The following is a 13,791-nucleotide window of genomic DNA, read 5'->3' as shown; positions in this document are numbered from 1 at the left end:
AAATTAGGTGCGCGTAAGAAACCATGTTAGTTTCGGTAATTAACTGCCCATGTTTATTTCGAGGCTGTATAGAAGTGCTGCGAGAGGACTACTGGGTGTGCGGAGGCAATTAAGGCGACAATTATGTTTCCTTGATTAGCGCGCCGAAACCTCAGCGTCGATACGTCAGTGTAACGTCAAGGATTTCAATGCGTTGTTTCGCCTCTTGGCACAAAAAAGTTCTCAAACTTTACAGGTTGTGTGTTTGGTTCCGTGGGGTCTTGGATGGAGCGAAGCTTATAGATAAAACGTCAGACCCTAGCGAACCAGGTTTGTTCTCGTTGCGTCTACAGGTGCCAGGAGCGCCGGTGAACCCCAGAGCAAACGCACGCAGCCCGAGCCCGCACATCGGCATAAGCTCGGCACTCGAGCAATCCAAGTCAGCCTTCAACGCCGTCCATATGTCGAAAAGGATTAAGGGAAGGTGGTGAACCCACTTTAAAGGCGAGTCTTGAGCCGTGAGCGCAGTTTTCAAGTGACTGTGGAAACGCTCGACGAAGCCGTTGGACTATGACCGGTAGGCGGTATGGAGTCGCGTGGTGCTAAGACGATGGAGCAGTTCGATGAAGAGGCTGGCCTCGAGTAGGCGACCTCGGTCTATTACTATGGTAGATGGGCAGCCGACGAGGGAAACCCAAGTGGACAAGGAAGCGGCCGCGCTAGTAGGCACTCAATGTCCCGGATTGGCGTAGCTTTTGACCATCGTGTATACATGTCGATGCAGATAAGGAGGTAGCGATGACCTTGGCAGGGAAGAAGTAGGCCGACAATGTCCAAATTAACCTTGTCGCATTCAGCATCAGGTGGAAGGTGAAAGGAAGGTCTTTGACGGAGGGACGAGTGATGGTGGACCTTAGATAATTGGCACGGTAGACATGAACTCACCTGCAGTCCCGTACTTAAGCGTTAAGTTGATGCCAGACAAAGCGGCTAGAAAGAAGTCTCTGCGCAGCCTAATTGCCGGGATGAGACTGTTTGGGAACATCTTCGAAAAGCCGAGGACGTAGGTGAAGAGGCATACGTGGTCAAAGTGAGCCAATAGATAAGTCACAGATTGTGGTGAAATCGCCGGGAAAAACAAGGTCGTCTTTCGCAGTGTCGTTGACGACTGACGGAGGAGATCAATCTCCGAGTCATCGCATTGCTGGCGAGCTAAAAATTCTACTTCCAAGGGAGAGACTGACAATGGCGTCCACGTGACTCAGTCCACCGGTAGCACCACCACCAGTACGAACGTTTTCTGTAACCTTGACGTGCTGGAAATCGGTCATAAACTCCGCGATAAAAGAAAGCTGGCATATTTATATCGGAGTGTAGCTAGATGCTGACCAGTTGTCCGCATAGACGAGTGGTTCGGGGTCAGTCAGGAACACAAAGCGCCAACCCTCGACGAAGTGTTGAAGTTTCTTTACAACGAGGTAGGTAGCAAGGAGCTCCTGCTAAAAGACGTTGTACCATGTTTGTGCCGGCTTTAGTCTGTTTTCTTAGCAATGGGCGAGGGTCTTCCAGCGACGATCTCACACATGTTGTGGTAGTACCCTGTTAAATCAGATAAAATGGCAGTAGCTCCGGAGGCTCTTGCGTCGAAGTGGACCGCCGCTCTGCGCAGCTCCAACCCCAAGACACAAGAGTGGGCAGTCCAGCAGACCCGAGAAGCGGTGACGAGGCAAGGCCTCGAAGTCCCCTCATGGGAGACCTGAGCCCGGGTCGTTAAACTTTGCCGGATTTAAAATAAAGTTGTTTCCATCCATTCCATGCTCCATTAGTGTACTGCACTCTCGACGCGTCAGTCATAAAGGTTTTAGCGCGTCAAGCTTGGGGTGTACAAGCAATGCGGCCTTGGCGAGCGTGATCTTCATTTGAGTGAAGGACTCGGGGCCTCTTTACTCAACTGTGATGTCGAATCATCTTTTTTTAAGAGCTTGGCGTCAAGAGGAGCGACTAGTTGAGCGCATTTTAGGATGAAATGGCGGTAGAAATTTATGAAACCTAGAAACTGACGCAACTTGGTGACGGACGTGGGGAGAGGAAATTTTTCGATAACCCAAACGTTGGCTGGTAACTAATTTATACCAGACGCATCGACCAGATGTCTCAGGCGGTCGAGTTGCTGCTCTCCAACCTGACTTTTCAATGCATTTATCACGGCCCCATGGCTTGAAAGCCGAGAGAACTGCATTCTGAGGGGCTCTATATTCTCGTTAGTAGAGGAGCTGGCAATAAGCAGGTCGTCCACGTAATTAAATACGAAAAGTAGCCCTCGAATGACCCAGTCTATAAATCTTTAAAACGACTGGCGGCATTGCGAAGACCGAAAGTCATCCGAACAAATTCGAAGAGGCCAAATGGGGTATAGTTAAGGTGGTCCTCAAGATGTCATCTTCCGCTACAGGTAGCTGGTGGTAGGCACGGAACAGGTCGATCTTCGAGAAAATCGTCGCACCGTGAAGGACTAATGTCAAATTCTTAATGTTTCAGAGAGGAGACCTTTCGGGAAATGGTGATTCTGTTAAATCCATGGTAGGCGCCGCAAGGTCGCCAGTCCCAGGTCTTCTTGCGAACTATGCATAGTGTAGATGCCAGTCGCTTAGATGGTCCTACAATGCCGATCTCGAGCATATGCTCGAACTCTGCTCGATCGATATTGAGTTTTTCTAGCACCAGATGACGTGTACGCAAGTGTGCAGGAGAACCGCTTCCTACGACATGGTGGATGACGTCGTACCATACAGGTTGCGTCCAATCAAGTTGTCGAGTATAGCTCTGAAATTCTTGGAGCATAGCGGCGAAATGACTGTTGGGAACAGTAGTCAGTCGCTCGACCAGAAGCACATTGGCAGAGGCTGAGCCTGCGACGGACATATGAGTGATGCTGTTGAGCAGCCGTCCGCCCTTGACATTGACCAGCAGGCCATGATTTGCCAGGAATTTAGTAACGATGATGGCACGGCGGACGTTGGCAACAAGGGAAACCCAGCGGGAAGCTCGGCGTAAGCCCATATTCAGGGTGAACAATTGCGATGTGTAGGCAGGATTTCGTGGGCCTTATATCGACTGACTTACTGACGGTTGGCGGCCTTTTACGATCGGAGTGTTGCGTCGGGACCATACTTACGTCATCGCACAAGTAAACCAGGAACTGCTGACCCTTGGCACGGTCGCGCACGAAGAACAGGCGACTTTCACCTTGGGCCGGACCACTTGTCCCCTCCAGAAGCAGGCCGGACAGTTTTCCTAGTACAAGCATAGGAGCGTACAGTAGCGCGCAGTCTCTCCGAAACGGCTATGGTACCAGCACAAACCGGGTTGAGACGGGGATCGTGCTCGGGAGGAAGGTGTGCGCCGAGAAACGTTGGTGCGCCGTCGACGCGCGTACCATTCAAACTATACGAACACTTGCCGGAGGGCGAAAGCTCGCGCCGGTGCTCCTACGCATGCGATCGTACGCGTCCAAGCACGGCGCAAGCACGGATCTATGTTCCAGAAAGATACTTGTGCTTGACTGCCTCCCGTTTCCACGCGCATGGCTGTGCAGTTACGGCATGGTAAAATCAACATTCAGTGAGGCTGATTTATGCAATGCCAGAATGTGCGTTTTCTTTAGGTTTTGCGTCGATCTAACGACTCTAAAAATAACACAAATTTGTTTATCAATATTTCAGCATCTCGAAACTCTGTCAAAAACAAATTACGAAAGCGCGGATATATGTACCAGAAAGATATTTGTGCTTCAAAAAAGTATCACAATGGTTTAAAAATACTATCTTCAGTAAATGTCCGCGGAACCTGTCTGAATATGTTCATTCCATGAACACGACCAATAGTACGTACTTGTTTACAAATATGTTTTTATGCTAATTTGCAAACGAGGTTTTTTTTTTTTTTCGTACTAACCGAGTATTCCTTTCAATTTATACTGTTTTTCTATATCCTCTATGTGTTCGTTACATTTATACTGCACATTTATGTGTCACAGACAAGCTTACTACCAATTATATATTTGTAAATGGCCCCACTACTAGCCTCTGGCTAAGGGGCCATACAGTGTTTGCACACAATTTGTACTAACTTTGGAGAAAATAAACTTGAAACTTGAAACTTGAAAAAAAGACAATGTATGTCAAAACGTCTATGAGTGAGCCAAGCGGGCGCGCTCTGGCACGCGTCTCATGTAGGTGCAAAACCGCCATTCCTCGCGAGGCGCGGCAAACGCAAGGCGTGCCGGCACGAGGTGTTGCGCGCCGGCAAGCGTACGTGTTGTTTGGCCTTAAGAAGGCGAAAGGCGCTAACGTTCTGCGACACAGATGATTGGCCCAAGTTGGTCACAGAGGTTGGCCAGCGGTGATGGAGAGGCGGGACAGGCCGACGTCAACTGGTGGCTCGCCGAAATAGGGTCATTAGAGTAGGTCAGAGACGAGACTGACGATGTAGTGATTTCCATCACATTGTCGGTCAAGGTAAGGAGGTCTGGCAGGTTCGATAACGTCACCGGCAGCAGCAAGGACAATCTGCACGCTCTTTGGCAGGCGCTTGTTATGATCGACCTAAGTATTCCAAGAAGCCATCGACTACCACATCTGGCGACGGGGTGATGCTCCACCAGCAACCGCATCTGTCACGGTTTATGTTAAGGCCTCATCATACACTTCGCTTCAAGACAGCAACGTCGCCCTCCTAACCGTCACGAAGTAGGCACTTATCGGTGAAAGGACCTTCGTCGAGAACTCCAGGGGGAAAGCGTCGACGACAGGCGGTTGTCTCCTTTTGTGCCACGTTGGAGACAGGCGCGCCACGTTGAAGCACAACGAGCAGCGCATAAAAGACAGGAACACAGCGAGCAGCGCATAGAAGACGGGAGCACAACGAGCAGCACGTAGAAGACATGAGCACGACGAGCAGCACAGTGGAGACCAGTGAGGGGTGACAGAGATGGTGAACGATTCGGCGTTTGTGACTGGCCAGTGGATTTCCTCAACGAGGGAAAGAGAACTTATTTAAGACCGCCCTGGAGGCCCCCGTATTAAATCAGAACCACTCAAGACTCGGATAAGAGTCACAACCAATGAAGTGAATGCAATCTTTTCTACTTTTTTTCATTGTCACAATGCCCGGCTTCATCGTCGTTTCCTGATTCTTGCGGTGAAGACCCACCTCACCCGGTTGAGATCATATCACGCTGCAGCAACAAATCACGCAGAAGTGAGTCGTCTATGGTAGCCGTGGTTGGCCCCGCAGCGAACGCAAGTGCCGGAAAAGTTGCTGAGGCCGACAGCCTCCGATTTCTTCTACAGCAAGCAGCTGCTGTAGACGACTGCGTCACGACGGAGTAGTGTGCTGGAGCAGCGAAGCTTTGAAATCATCATATGACGAAGCGCAGAGCGAGGCGGACAAGATGTCGTTAACCTTGGCTATGTGGTGGCTGAGGACAGCATGGAGACGACCAAATTGAACTTGTGCAGCTGGGAGCGAATGCCAGCAACCGAAAAATGTAATTCACCCTGGAGGAACCAAGTTGCTGGGCTCTGCCCCCCTCCCTCATCCACTTGCGTTCCTAGTCACTAAAAACTTAATTTATTTGAAGCCTTAGCAACATTACAAATATTGTTACGATTTTTCTCACAAGAACATACATGTTCTGTGGCCTATTATCTCTGCAGCAGGTTGTTGCATGTATTAGCATTGCATGTATCTACTGTTATAATCAGCATTATCTGCTGATTTTAACAGTAGAGATGTATCTTAGCTGCGCGGGTTAGAAGTCACGAATATATAACGAATATATATGAGGTGCTTACAAAATAAATTAGTTCTTGCTATGAAAATACAAGTATCCCCAAACATGTCGATTTCGAAAGACAGGACCACATGTCAGCCTGTCATGCGATCCCCTCTTTCTAAACCCCTTGCTAGTCTCTGTATTAAAAACAGTGAGAGCAACGTATCAAGAATCAAGAAAAAGCGGACGAGCGAAGAAAACGCGATGAAGTCCATCACAATACTCTCTCATGGCTGAATACCTTGGAGTAAGAGAGGGGGAAGAACCGACAGGCGATTTGGTGCACGCACTACTCTACACGCAAGCGTTCTCCACGCTGTCAGAAGCGTTCGCACAATTCCGTGGCCTTCAAGAGGCGCAGCAGCGCTCTATCAAAATCTGCAACTTGTGGTCTCCTCACCGAAATATACGGCTGCACTAATGCAGCTTTAGTAGCTGTTATTTCTCTCTATTTGCTATTTTCTAATCTACAACATAGAACCCCGTGTACAATTCGAAAAGTTGATCCAGCGAGTCCCCATAACTGTGCATATATCTCCAGGCACACGCAAGTGTGATATCGAGAAGTTCATGAACACGCACTTCGCATCGGTTAACCGCGGTGACATTACCCCTGTGATCACCGTTGGAGGCTTCATTGTGGACATTTCATAACCAGACAAGAAATGGTTCACTTAGTCTGTGCTAGAAGAGTTTGCTTTCAAGTGCCACTTTATGGTCCACACCAATCCAAGTCACTTAACTACTCAACACTGTCGTACTTATGTTTAGCACAGGCAAAAATCTGTCTAAGGTTGTAACCGCACCAATCAGTGTATATCACAGTAATCACAAACATATCTTCACTACTGTTACCAAATGATGAAAATTAATACATGTACCCTTGTCTAATCCTGTGCGACGTGCTACAGCTTCGCTGGTGATCCACCTTCACAGAGTGGAATGGCTCCTCAATTTTAAATGCGTAAGCATTTCTATGCTTGCCCAACGAGAAAGTCCCTCCGTCCGTCCGTCACGTAAGACGATCACTTTCAAGATAGAGCCCGCAGAAGCGAGCGACTTTACCTTCGTGCTGCCTGTCGCTTCAACGCGAACGAAGCGGCGAGAACAATCACAGCGCCCACGAAGCTCTCAGCACACGCCGCACCTCGCCTCCTTCGCAGATCGCTTTCAAGATATGGGCCTGCGCGTCTCCCTCCACCGCGAAGCGGTGAAAACACAGCGCGAAGCTATCAGCAGTCGGCACTGTCTGTCTGCATCGCCGGTCGCCTTCCAGATACGGTCCGCGTGGTCGTGTCATGCGCAGCCGCCGCCAGACTACGTTTGATCACCGTTCGTAATGTTTTAACGTGGATGGATCAGGCGATAAAGATCGATAACGGCTTATAATGATCGGAACGTCATTTGCGCACCTGTAGCTGCCACCTGTAGCAGTTTGCTTGCGTCATCAATTCAAATTGGGCCGCCGTCCACACCAGTTCGCGTCGCTGCAGCACTGTCGTTTGCACTGGCCGGATTATTCGAAGAGGCGGACATTACTAGGACGAGAAATTGAAATACTTATTCAATTAATTAAGAAACAGTCATTAATTAGTTTCTTAATTAATTACATTGTGGCACATATTAGAATTTAAGAATTGCAGCCGTCAGTTTGCAATATGCATCCACTTGAAATAAATCTCCAATAAATCTCCAAGATGGCACCGGTTTCGAGATGACATTTCCAAAGTGTGGGACAAACTACATGGGCGTTCTAGTTAATATTGTGCTTCAAAGCATATAAAAGCTTTTTGGCTGATTCGACGCGAAACGTCCAAGATCCTAAAAGTGGCCATCGCCGATTATCTTTAAAAAATTGAGCCAGTTGGCTATGTGTGAATGAGATTTCATCCAAAGTATTTTTCACGAAAAAAAAAAAATTGGTGGCGCGAGCCCTCTTTAAATTTTTCCGGAAGAAGCAAATGTTGGTTGGAGGTAGTTTCTTTAAACTCAAGTGTGACACTGGGTACAATGACAAATCACATTTCAAAATATTGTACAGGCGTGGTTCTGTCGCTTCGCGTCATAGGGGAACACATTTATGAATTGTCCACGTTTCATTGGTTCAACACAAAAGCAAAAAATTGTGCGTTTCTATTAAATCTTTCGATGAACATCGTAAATGTTTTAGCCACAATAATGTTTTATTGCTTTTTCCAGTGGTTATAGTCTCTGCTAAAAATAACGTTAGACAATCAAATTAAGTATTTTTCCAGAATATTACTTCCGAGTTTGCCAAAAAGTCGTTTTTTGACAATGTTCTGACCTAAATTAAGCATTCAGGCTCTTTTGATAAAAATGCGTGAGATAGCTCATTATTTGCACTAGCCTTTCAGCTTATGATCTAGAAGCTATAATTCGAGTAGGCACTACTGAACTGTGTCTTCACTGCAAAACACGTGCGGGCCACAATTTAATTCTTGCCTCGCTTATGAAGTCTTTATACACAAAATATGAGCGCATGTTTTTTTTTATGCATGGTAAAGGGCAGTAAAGTATACCCGTTTACTCTGTTTTAATGTTGATTTCCCTGCAACTACGTTTTAGGATAATATATTTGTGCTATGAACGTAAACCATGACTGATTCGAGGTCGTCCTCAGGACCGGATCATATATTGTGTACGGCGCTGATTCAATTTTTCGTAAGCACTGCAGATCAGATTACCGCATTATGCAACAACGTGAATCATCGAAGCTCAGCGCCAACCATGGTGTAGGAGACATATTTCAAATGTCCAGTTTGCAGGCTATAATCTGCTGTGAGTGTCCGCGGGCCTGGTCAAGCGCCGTTTTCGTTCTGGTGTGAAGCAGCAAGGAAGAAATTATTGTGGGATTATTCTGCCTCCGCGTAGAATAGCATTAGCTTAACTTAGCCACTATCTGCCACTGCAAAAGTTACCGGGGCACTTAAGTCTCCTTACGTGCATTGAATGCGAGAGCAGTATGACTATTCCGCGCGACACTTTTCCCTTGGTCATGCGCTCGAATTAGGCAAAGTCAGTTTTAGGGGTGGGCCACCGAAATTTTGGGGGTGGTCCAAGTCAATTTCGGGAGTGGGTCTAGTCGGTTTTTAAAGTGTGTCAAGTCAATTTTTGGGGTGTGGGCGACGGTGTCCGTCCGACGCCGTGACTGTTCACCGTGGGATTTCACAGTGCGAGCCGCAGCAGGTCCAGCGCTGGGAATGTAACGTCATCACTTGTTCACGCGGGTTTTGCTACCATCGTAAGATAACACCGTACGGAGGCCGGATTTTTCACTTCACGGGGCATATAAGGCTTTCGCATTAAAAATGTCGCATTTGTGCCGTGTTCGCCTACCCGCGACCATATACACCGAGCCCCACGAAATTAGAAGTGGTAAACTGCCGAACATATGCCGTTTACGATATATTTGCACTGGTGGCAAGTGACACAGCACACATTCGCTGGACGATATCCGCAGTGCGTATGCGTGCCAGAAATACAGCCGGCGGCGCATACGTCTTCCCCAGTGAAGACACAGTTCGGGAGGGCCTATACCGGTCAGATTGGTTGAGGATATCGAAAATGTTCTTCTCACCTCAACCAAAATTTAGTCGAATTAATATTTCTAGGTCACAAACTGAAAGTTAGGTGCGTGTAATGAGCTATCTCATTATGTTCAGGCATAATTATTTTTTGCGAATGTTTACCGCACTTCTGTTCTTGACATGCTTTCATCGTGCCAAATAACTTCTCTCTGCATTAACCTTAAACTTTATCGAAAGAAAACTACATTCTTTGACCTCGATGTTCCTCTTTTGTAGTCCCGCAATGCAGCTGATGAAATCCGTGACCTCGTATTCAGTAGCAAAACGCCATAACCATAAGATCCACTGCCTCACCGCTGTGCGTTGTGCCAAGACTATCATGGTAAGTATTCTAATAACGAAAACAAGGACCTTTTGCCCATCGCTGCCAGAACTGCAACACCTGTTTTCTGTCTATCCGTAAATTGCACGTTAGTATGAGGATTCAGGCCTTCGTACTGACGTAGAATTAGACTTTCATGACATCTTTCAATCAAGCAGTTCATTCACACAAACGGTCATGAACTCCCTGTGACATGGTTTCATTTTCCACTTCGTTGTTTTCGCCATCGTCTGCGTTACCGCTTCTTTGACATCGGAATTAGAACAGCGTCCACAGGCCGCACATCACTTTCACTCGGTCGTCACCGTCGCGATCTCTGGCATTGCCAGAGGCGGCAGCAAATGTGCGTAGCCCTGTTTTCTTTGCCCAATATAGTTGCTGTAATCATTATCTTCCTAGCCAAATCCGCCATCATGTGTGCAGCCGCGGAATGCCTCAGCCGTTCAATTAACCTATGCTGAAGCGATATGGAAGCGCCGGAAGCCTCTATATACGTCAAATGTTTGCTACTTTGGAACTGTGCCGCGGTCACGCACTAATAGATACGTTTCCTCTAAATCTAAAAGTCCGTTTCAAAACCCACGTAAATGATTGTCAAGCAAACAGTGAGCCGCAGGCAACATTGGCCAAGATATCCGTACACTCCCGTGGATCCGGCCAAAGTCACGTATTTGAAGGATTTCTGCATTCGCAAATGTCAGTGCCGTCTGTAGCAATTTTCTAGTTATCTCTGTTTCGATAACAAAAGAAAAATGAAAAACTAACCAGGAGCACGATGAGGGGAACGTAAAACTATTTCAATATGGCACGCAATAACGTAAAGCTATTCCAAACTCTTCTATTCCAATTCTGCAATCAGCCCTCCGTGATTGGTCAAAAACGTTTTTGGACCACGCCCACTTCACCTGTCTGTCACGTCACGAAAACCGCGATAGCTCCCCATCTGATATGACGTGTACACATTGACTATGCGTGATCAGACTGAGCAAAAGAAAAATAGTTATTTCTGATTCGACGCCTTTTCGCCATTAGCCCTCGGCTATTGGTCAAAAGTTTTCGGGCTGCACCCACTTCACCTGCCTGTCACGCGACGTCACGAAACCGCGGAACCTCACCGTGTCAAACTGACGTGTACGTGTTAAAGATGCATTAATATGCCGAACAAAACTAATTTTATTCTATGAATTGCCGCAGGCTGTCCCGTTTCGAAAGGAATCGAAGATGGCTGCCGCGGATCGCTCACGCACGGGCTGCTCGCTGCCGGAAAGCTTGGGTTTCTTTGCGTAGAATAAAACTTTTTGTGCGGCAGTCTAACGTTTTCGAGCACTCTCGGCACGTTTACAACCTTGCTTTGTCAACTCTTCTTCGCTGAGGATGCGTTTTAGCGGCATTTTTAACCTTCCGTTGCATGCCGCCTCGATTTTCGACCAGCCACCGCAAGCTAAGTAAGAGGAAGCCGACCTATCGCAGACGCCGGCACCACCCTCTTCATCTAGTTATAGATTTTCAGTGCAGTGGCTCGACCCCATCGAATTTCTCTCCACTTGAGCGTGCTCCTCGCCTCTTGTAAGACAATTAGATAATACAAGCCGCTCTGTGTAGGCGATGGTATTCGTTTTTAAAGCAAGCAAAAGTGACCTCCTATAAATGAGGAGAGCGTTTGATTGGTCTTTTCAGACAACCTTGCGGGTCACCGCCCGATCCTTGCGTTGGCGGTTACGCACATTTGACATCAGGGAATTGGAATAAAAACACATTGAAATAGTGTTACGTTATAGGGCCCATGTTTTTATTCCAATCTCCTGACGTCAAATTTGCACAACCGCCGACGCAAGCATCGGGCGGTGACCCGCAGCGTTGCCTCAACAGCCCAATCAAACGCTCTCTTATTTTATAGCAGGTCACTATTCTTTGATTTCAAAACGAATAATATTGCCTACATTGAGTGGTTTTTTGTTTGTAATTGGCTGCCAGGAGGCTAGGAGCAGGCTCAAGTGGGGAGGGTTTTGATGGGGCCGAGCTAGCGCACTGAACATAACCGGATGAAAAGGCTGATGCCGGCGCCTGAGATTGGTCCGCTTCCCTTACTTAGCTTGCGATGGCTGGTCGAAAATCGAGGCGGCATGTCACGGAACGTTAAAAATGCCGCTATAACTGTCCTCAGCAAGTAAGAGTTGGCAGAGTGAGGTCGTAAACGTGCCGAAAGTGCTCGAAAACGTTACATGGCTACGCAGAAATATTATTATACGCAAATAAGCCCATGCTCTCCGGCAGGATTGATTGATTGATGTATGAGGTTTCATGGCGCAAGGGCCAAATATGGCCAAAGAGCGCCATACACATGGTGATGCTCCATCTTTTATTCCTTTCGGAACGGGGCATCCTGCGGCTATTCAGAAAAAAGTTCAGTATTGTTTGGTATATTAATGCATCTTTAACGCGTACACATCACTTTGACTCGGTGAGTTTTTGCCGTTTTGTGACGTCGCGTAATAGGCAGGTGAAGTGGGTGCTGCCCGAAAACGTTTGACCAATAGCCGAAGGCTAATGGCGAAAAGGCGTCGAGTCAGAAATAACTATTTTTCTTTTGCTGAGTTCAATCATGCATAATCAGTGTGTAACGTCATATCAGATGGGGAGCTATCGCGGTTTCCTTCCCTTTGCAAGGGAAGGAAACGGCCGTCAAGCAAAGCCGACGTCCTTGCGTCAAAACAGTTTCCCAAAAACGTCCCTTTACAATATTAACTGCAATGTCAATGCGTCTTTTTAGAGATTTTGGAGACGTACATCTCGAAACTGGTGCTATAGTCTCGGCAATTGTGCTCGGCGGCTAAGAATTCATTATCACGCAGCATACTCTTCTAATATTACAACATCCGCCTATAACGTGCGTAATTAAAAAATTAGTTAAGCTTATAATTTGTCTTGGTGGACAGTGCGATTTTCGTGCAGGTGATGCCCGCCCTTTCAGAAGTGCACCTGAAAAGGGGGAACAGCAGAGTCTGCCACAAGCGAATTTTTTATTTCTGTATCGGTTCGAAATAAACTAAAGATAATGAATAGATAGTATATTGTTATAGAAAACACCAATAACTTGGGAGCGCAACTTCTGTAATACTTGAGTAAGCAACGTAACTAAATCAGTTCACAGAGTTATGTTTGTTTTCTGCACGGTTACGCAGTTATCCTTCTGTTTCATTTTTTTTCCTATTATTAAGACATTAACCGATTTTCTGTAACACTTGCTAAAAAATGAGGACATAAATGAAGAAAGTTGCCAGCCCTCGGTCACGACATCACAGTATTTTCTTTTCAAAGCAAGAAATGTGATTCAAACCGGTTCATGGGTTGCTTACTCTGTTCAACACGCGTCTGAGTATAAACACTGGAGTAGGCCCCGAGCTATAGTTGTAATTGTTGTCATTTATTCAATCATGAGACCCTGGAAAAATAGGTCACTGAATGGCTATCACCACAAATAAACTCCAGTGACAAAGGAATGCCAAAAAAAGAAAACGAGAGAAATACCAAGGAATCCAGAAAGGAAAGACAGCGGATGCATAAAACATCTCATAACTCAAGTTTCTTCCTAAATAAAAAAATGTTGCGGTTTCGACCGATAGGCGAATCAACGATAACGATAGAAAAGTATTCGACAACTACACTAAGTAAGGTTCGTGGTTTCATCGGCTGCATAAATTGCTGTGATCATTCGCTCATTTAATTAACATGCACGGTATCACGCGCGCAAAGGTCAAGACGAGAAGATTTTGTTCGATGACTTCGAACACCCACTATCACAACACTGGCGTGATGGAAGAACGCTGGCCTCGTGGAGCGATTCCTTCGGACTGCCTCTCGCTTCAACGCGAGTCCGACACTTGAGATTACGCGACCTCCACAACCAGGCGCGCGGGATGACAACGCACATAAAGCCACCAGTCATATAGTCTTGCCGAGGCTTTGCACCGGCCACAGATTACCTTCAAGATAAGGCGCGCGGGCCGCGTATACTCTGAGCCGTGGTTGGGCTATAGGAGGGGTGG

This window comes from Dermacentor andersoni, chromosome 1, assembly GCF_023375885.2.
Source record: "Dermacentor andersoni chromosome 1, qqDerAnde1_hic_scaffold, whole genome shotgun sequence".
NCBI classification, from domain to species: domain Eukaryota; kingdom Metazoa; phylum Arthropoda; class Arachnida; order Ixodida; family Ixodidae; genus Dermacentor; species Dermacentor andersoni.
This window is presented reverse-complemented; position numbering follows the sequence as displayed.